General features: G+C 38.4%; 1 pseudogene; it reads right to left on the bottom strand.

Moving 5' to 3' along the window:
* Window positions 1–1,770: 1,770 nt before the first annotated feature.
* Window positions 1,771–2,245, bottom strand: LOC128110462 (tumor necrosis factor alpha-induced protein 8-like; annotated as a pseudogene).
* Between the last annotated feature and the right edge of the window lie 6,111 nt (window positions 2,246–8,356).

Below are 8,356 nucleotides of genomic sequence, written 5' to 3'. Positions count from 1 at the left end.
TACACTCAATCTATCCTAGTAGACAAAACTAGTTTGTTTCAAACGCATAGACCTTTTTATATGTCCTATTCTTATGCTGGAAGAACTCAAAGCAATAAGCTCTCAACTTATATTTAAAAAAATGAAAAAAAAAGAAAAACAGGAAGGCCCTGGTTATTTCAATATCATCAAACAGTATGATTTGCTACGCAGCCCTGGGATGTGTGTTCTAAATTTCTAGATGTTCTGGAACCTATTTATTCACTCTATCAAGTGTTTCTTCTTTAGGCAAAATGAAATATTTGAAAAAAGAAAACACACAAATGGTGATACATAACAGGCAACCCCAAATAGATGACATGACCATTGGTCTTCTTTTTTTTTAATAAAAAGTAATGTCCTTTATTCATCAATCTCTATTAAACATTGAAATGCATCCATCTTTCTTACATTACTTAGCAACAGCCTTCCTATCCTTTCATCGCTCACTCCCCTAAATTAGTATGATGAGTTCATCTTTAAACTCAAGACTGTTTTCCTTTTTTTTTCATGCTACTTATATTTTATTGTTTCAATATCAAAGCCGATCTAGAATTTTTTTCTCCTATGTGTGAAATGGACATTAATACCAGAGACATTTGTCAACACATGCTCAAGATGACATCACAGGCAGCCCTAAGCAAGTGTTTCAAGGCAATGATATGCCACTACAGTTTTGAGAATCTAATTATCATGATGGTACTAAAAAGCACAACTCAGTTTCAAAAGCACACTCTTAAAATAGATGTATTACTCATTTCCACAGTCATGATTTCAGATACTGGTTTTCTGCTTTCCTGAAGGTTCAATTCCATGGCCTCAGATTTAATTCCTGAATGTCAATGACAACCTGTAGCAATAGAATTGAGTGGACCAGGAAGCAGAATTGTAGCTAGAGTTTTCCTGCCTGGCCCACAGTCAGGACAAATCTCTCTCACCCGCCAGTCCCACAGCCTCTCAGACCCGACCAAGTAAACACAGAGACTTATATTGCTTACAAACTGTATGGCCGTGGCAGGCTTCTTGTTAACTGTTCTTACAGCTTAAATGAATCCATTTCTATAAATCTATACCTTGCCACGTGGCTCATGGCTTACTGGCATCTTCACATGCTGTTTCTCATCGTGGTGGCTGGCAGTGTCTCTCTGACTCAGCCTTCCACTTCCCAGTTTTTTCTCCTCCTTGTCCCGCCTATACTTCCTGCCTGGCCACTGACCAATCAGTGATTTATTTATTGATCAATCAGCAACACATTTGACATACAGACCATCCCACAGCACAGAATTGTTTCAAAAGGATCAATGACACCAAAGAGAGGTCCTTGGCATTTTAAGAGAGATACACAGACATAGTAAAAGATAAACATGAGGCAAGATACACAACTTTGTACATATTAGAAATATCCAATGGGCCACCAACACAATTTCCCTAAAACACAAAAAGTCCTACCTATTGGAGCCACGCTCATCTGTCTTTGTGTCACTCTACATTTGAATTACCAACCGTCTATTTTTCCGACATCCTGACATTCATTAAGATGTTTTCAGCCAGAAGTCTTGGCAATATTCTTTTTCTCCCCCACAACTACAACAAGCCACACAAAAGTACTACCATTGATGTCCAATGGTTGTATCAGGCCAAGCCTTTCTGAATCACATGTGATCTTCAAAAGATTCTCTGTTTTCCCTTCATGAGTCAACAATGCTCTGTCTCCACATAAACCACTGCTGGCCAAGTGCTTATGTCATGAGCTCATATGTTCTCTTCATTCAACATTTTGTTGATCCCATTGCAAAGTTTCTATAAGTGAGGTTTAAATTTTCCAAAGGGATTATACAAGGCAGCCAAAAAACCCACAACAGCTCTTGACACTCATTCAGCAGCTTGGATAGCACGTTGTGGTCGAAGGTGTATTCCACATGGTGGAAGCTGACCACCATCATGGCAAGCTGGTGAACCTTCTTGAACTTCTCCATCAGCACCACCTTGTCTTAATTGAACTGTTGTTCTTGATGACCATCTTGATGAGGTTCTTGATGACCCTCTCTGCCTCCTTCTTGTTTTGGGTGTACTCCTTGGTCACCTTGTAGAGCTCATCCAGCACCTCGCTGCTGCTGGTGTCATCAATCAGGGTGATGGTGATAGATTTGGATACCATTTTACCCAGGGTATTCTTTTGCACCTGAATGGCCCGGTTTTTAGAATTAAAGACATCTGTGGTCGCCTGAGGAAGGGCATGCAGCGCCAGGAGAAGAGAAGAATGGGGCAGTCCCACAATGCCGGTCCTTGACTGGACTACTCTCAGCTCCAGGACCCTTAACAACCCCCATTGGTCCTTTTCTAAAGGCTCTCATCTGCTCATTGTAGGGTGTAGCTATAATTTTCCTGGTCCTGCCTGGCCCACAGTCAGGACAAATCTCTCTCACCCGCCAATCCCACAGCTGCTCAGACCCGACCAAGTAAACACACAGAGACTTATATTATTTACAAACTGTATGGCCATGGCAAGCTCCTTGCTAACTGTACTTATATCTTAAATTAACCCATTTCTATTAATCTATAAGTTGCCACATGGCTCGTGGCTTACCGGTATCTTTTTTTTTTAATTAATTAACTTATTATTTTTTTATTTATTTTTATTTTGCAATACAATTCAGTTCTACATATCAGCCACGGATTCCCCTGTTCTTCCCCCTCCGGCCCCCCTCCCCCTCCCCCCCCACCCCCGCCCACCCCCCATTCCCAATTGGCGAGAATGAGGAGGGTTTATATGAGGGAGAATTGTTGAGACCAAGGTTGGATAAAGCACAGGGACAAATAGCCAAACGAATGGAAACACATGAACTATGAACCAATGGCTGAGGGGTCACCATCTGGATCAGGCCCTCTGAATGGGTGAGACAGTTGATTGGCTTGACCTGTTTGTGAGGCATCCAGGCAGTGGGACCGGGTCCTGTGCTAGGCTTACCAGTATCTTAACATCTACTTCTCATCGTGGCGGCTGGCAGCATCTCTCTCTTCTGCCTTCCTGTTCCCCCAATTCTCCTCTCTGCTAGTCCCGCCTATACTTCCTGCCTGGCTACTGGCCAATCAGTGTTTTATTTATCAATCAATCATAGCAACATATATTTACAGCATACAGAACATCCCACAGCAGTAGGTCATTCTGTGCTGTCACTCAGAGATTCTTTTACCTAGTTACTACTCCTCATGAATGGTATGTAGGCACATATGTGTAATATTTTGACATGATATATAGAGATGATTTTAGACTCTGTATGCAGTGATACTGAAGGCAAGCAAGAAATCAGAGACTAGATGTCAAGTCTAGAATGTGATTGCCAAGTGGTGCCCTTATGTTCAACTCATATTCCTACTGAATGAGTCTTTAAATATATGATTAAACTATGTTAGATGTCCATATTATCTAAGAGTATGATTTGAAGTCAGTTTGAATTTGAGTCATGACAATGACAATTACCAGGCGACACCTTGAGAGAGTGTCACACAAACCAATTATCTACTCTAAAATGGGATCATGATATACTGTATAAAAAACCTGGTGTCTAAATCATGGTGCTGATTGCTCCTTCCTCTTTGTTCCTACATTACTGTCAAATACAATCTCTGATATTGCTCAAGTTTGTACCACTTTCTACTTTATATATACACACTCAGCAAATACACATATAGAAAGTATATATTTGTATATGGAATTGAAGCATATTTATAATATTTTTAGTGGAAGACAGCTTTGACAGAATTCTGATTCTATTGCCCAATAGCAGCGGTGAGATTTCCAAACCCCTTTGTTTCTGAATTTTTTTTATCTCTAAAATAATTCTAATGTAAAACATCCAAAAGAGCTTATATGGGAATTAAATGCTGTCTGGCACTCAGTAAAACGATGTAAGTTGTAATTGCTAAACTTTCTCATATGGTGATTCTGTAAATGAATAAAATAAAATAAAAACCCAATAACAACACAGTAAAGATTAAAGATGTCAGCAAATAGATGAACCTCTTTCACTTTAACCTAATTTTTGAAACAGATGCTCCAGTCTTAATCTCAACAGGAAACAGATTTCACAGCCCAGGAGCGTAATTACAGAAAACACTGATTCCTGTGGTCACAAAGTTATTCTTGGGGTGCACTGAGTAGCTGCCAATTCAGACCTCAATGGGTGATAAGGGCATATGGTGATAAAGGATCAGTCAAGAGTATACCATAATGCTCGATAAATGCTAGCATCTTTGCAAAATTAAAAATAGAGGTCACCATGCTGCTCCATCAACAAGAAGCAACAAAATTCAATGCATAACCTGATAGACACATCTCAATTATTCTACCCTCTTTCCCATTTTTTCTTTCATCTGTGGTACAAAGTTGAGTGTATATTGACTATCTGTCATGTACTAGGGGATATGCTAGCTAGTGTGGATGAAATAATAACTGACAAAAATAAGTAATAGATAAATAAAGTAAAAATAGACATGTCCTTGGCCTTTGGAACACAAAACCCTGTGGGTCTTGATAGAGCTTGCTGCCATGTTAGTTGTCTTGTGAGCTGAATATTACTAGGACCTCATAGTTAATTACTGTTGTGTTTCATCATTTCTGTGGAAATGTGAACAAATGTCTACTCATCCCAAATAGCGAACCAATAACAAGTACAGATACCACTGAAGTTCATTTTGGTGAACTCATGAGTATTATTGGGGTTATTTACAGAAATATGGGTGAAGGGTTCCTTAAAGGAACAGAAATGACTCAAAGACAGCTGAATCACCAAAAGCTACCCCAGCCTGAATGACGTTTCTTAAAAGCTGAATACTTGTAGCTCACTGCAGAACCTCCAGGCTGCTCCACAAGTTGCTGAGTATCCTCTTCTGGTGGTTCAGTTGGTCTGAGCCTCTTCTAGGCAGCTCAGCTGTTCTTTATTTTCTCTATCCAGCTTTCCTGGTCTCTTCTTCTTTCAGGCTACTTGGCTTTTCTGTAAGCAGATAGCTTGTCTGAAAGTGACTCTGCAGTCTTGACTCCTTATATACTCTTAGGGAGGGAAGGTCCCAGTGAATCTGGTCAGTTTCATGGACTTCCTGAAGGTATTCTGAGTTGTTTACTTCTTGAGCTTAAAGAACTTCCCTGTAAGATGAATTATTTCACTTTCCCTTAGAATATCCTGTTGCTTCACCTACCCATCAATATCCTGTGTCTTAATAAGTTCCCTCTTTAGGGCAGCCTTCATGAAAGCCTCCTGTTTTAAAATGTCATGTTGTTTCACCTCACTTTAAACATCCTGTGTCTTGATAAGCTTCCTTCTGTGATGGAAGTTTTGATCTTGGTGAAAACTACTATACAAGAGCTCCTCAAAGAGAAATCTGTTCTTAATAACATGGCAACCATTTGTTCTCTGTACATTCAGATCTCTCAGTCTTGTGGCTGGGATATTCTACTCTGCAAAGATAGTGGTGTGATGAAAAAGACAATACCTCCCATCAGTTACATGACCTGTCTTCTGTTAAGGCTTGTATATGAGTTACCAATGAAAGTGGGACTTGGGAGTTTACACATGGCAATGTTTCATTTTCTTTTTGTTTCTTGCCATATAGAATTGGCTGTGCAAATAAGTCCCATAAAGGCCAATATATTTTTTTTCTTAGGAAGAATTGATATTCATTGTTAATTCTGGCTAGGGCACTCAAGTTCCACTTGAAAAATGGTGCACAGTGTTAGGCTTCTTTTGTTTTTCATTTCTTTGTTTAAGAACAATCACTTAAAGTTCATCAATATATATCTAGTGGGATAGAGGGACTGCTATAAATGATTTGAAGTGCTGACTAGGGTAGGAGAAAATCACCAGCTCTTCAGTGCAATCCATTCCTGGATAATTTAGATATGAGTGGGAATTTTAAGAACACTCTGCATCAGTGTAGTGGGAGTCAGCTACAGCCCAGAGCACCTCTGTGGTGGGTGAAATCCCCTTGGATGCTTTCCTGAGAAAGAAGCTGGGATATTCTCTGCAGTTACTTTGGGTTAACACTGAATTTGAATTCAAATGAGAGACACACACTATGGGGAGATACTAGGAATAAAGTATGTAGCTTGCAGAGCATCCCTTGTAGGACTCTGACTTTCAACTTGCTGATCAAACTATGGCCTGCTGGGAATCAGAACACAGTTCCAGCTTGAATGATACCTACATACTTAGTTATATGTTATGCTCTAGCAGGAAGTACTGAGTTGTACCACATATAACTTAAATTACAAGGGTTCTTCTGAAGAGGGGTGTGTGTGTGTGTGTGTGTGTGTGTGTGTGTGTGTGTGTGTGTGTGTGATCTAAAAGATTTCCTCAAAAGCACGTAGAAGCAGAAAAACTGAAAGGAATGAGGGAAGAAAATGGCTGAGATGATTTAATTTATTTAAATTTCTGTCTGCCCATTCCCTTTTCTTTCCCAGTTGGTATATATTGATAGATACATAAAGATAGACACCAACATATATATGCATGTGCATACACACCACACACACATATGATATATATATATATATATATATATATATATATATATATATATATATATATATACACATACATACATACAGGTATGTAGAGATGGCCCATAACTCCAGTTTCAGGGATTCTGATGCCCTCTTTTTTAGGCACCTGCATGCTTATCACATGTGCCCTCATGCGCACACACATACACACACACACATGCATAGACACTCATACACAGGTTTTTTTTTTTTTTTTTTTAGGAAAACTAAAAAATTATCTTACACTTATATTATGTAATCACTTAACCAATTTTACAGTGATGAGGCATTTTGAAAAGATATGTGTGTCTGTACTCTCTCTCTGTCTACATATAAGCAGTATATATATACTTTAAAAATTCTACTACTATAAATGAACTCAGTGAAGTGGTAACCAGGTGAAAGAAAATATTCAAATCTTTCTTTGATGATGGATACAAGCATTATTCTTGAGTGTCCAGATTCTTCTCTACAAACTAAACCCATTTTTGTCTTTGACTCTTGTAGGGACAGTTAGAAATGTACATTGAAATATATGAAAAAATTATCCCATTAAAATTCCTTTGTAGAGCTCGTTTCAACTAGGTTAGGAAGTAAGGAAGATAGTATACTGAAGATTGTGTCCTTAAGCAACTCGACAGCTGGGAAGCAATCTATTATGGTTCCCCACAGGCACTGATGTTCACCTTGAGCAACACAAGGTGGATAATTCCCGAGGACACCAGACTCACTACCCACTGTGTGTCTTTAGAATGTGCCTAATTTTTAAAGTTCCAAGCATAAGTAGTATACAGGAAAAATCATTATCTTGGTAAGCAATTCTTGTGGTTTTCCATAAAACCACATCACATCCATACTTGGGTAATGTTACCTCTCTCTCTCTCTCTCTCTCTCTCTCTCTCTCTCTCTTTTCTTAAATAAGTGACTATGTTTTCTCTATGGTCTTTTCTGAGTAGGAAATGCTCAGGATGCAGAAATATGCATAATATATTTTATAAAATTTGCTTACCCCAAATATCTTGGGGAAAATATGACATATAGCATTTAAGAGGAATAGCCAATGTTTGTTAATCTCTTTACAAAGTTAAAAATAATACATTAAAGTATAAATAAAATAAAAATCTTGAGGAAAGAACTAGGTAACATTACTAATATTTTCAATGTATGTTGGAAAGGCATCTCCTTAAATAAAGTATGTCATAACCTCACTGAGCCTTGCTCTTCAAAATGTGAGCCATGAGGTTTCAGTGGCCTTGACATCACATAATAATTCACTTTCTAAACAGGTGATCTGCATTTTAATGGGATTCTTGAGGTGAATCATGAGCCCATTAAAGATTCAGTAGTGCTTCCCTAGGGGTCTTTGTAAATATATGTTTCCTATGGGGGCGTACTTATGTCAAAATCAATAACTATTATGGATAGGAACATGTCTTAGCTCTCATTAATATTAAAGTAGATGAAAGCTTAAATGACATGTAGGATTCTATTAAGAGTATATGTAGACCAAGATGACCAGACAACTGGAATTATTTGAGCAACTGAAAGAACACTCACAACATGATGTCAAAGCATAGCTGAAATTTGACTAAGAAAAGGGAATAATCTAAAGACAATAAGGACAATGACAAAACTCAATATAGAATTTTGTATTCAGGTGTTGAACCTGTGGTTGCCTTTGAGTGAGAGGTACACAGGTGTTTATTTCCTTCTACCTCACCTGAGAAGCTGAGGTAGAAAGATCAGCATCTTTCAAGTTAAGCACATGATAATAAAATCCTCTCATGAAGGCAGGACAAG

This window comes from Peromyscus californicus, unplaced genomic scaffold (assembly GCF_007827085.1).
Source record: "Peromyscus californicus insignis strain IS unplaced genomic scaffold, ASM782708v3 Scaffold_15__1_contigs__length_86483966, whole genome shotgun sequence".
Lineage (NCBI taxonomy): Eukaryota > Metazoa > Chordata > Mammalia > Rodentia > Cricetidae > Peromyscus > Peromyscus californicus.
Note: the sequence above shows the minus strand (reverse complement) of the source record. Positions and strands in the feature narration are given on the sequence as shown.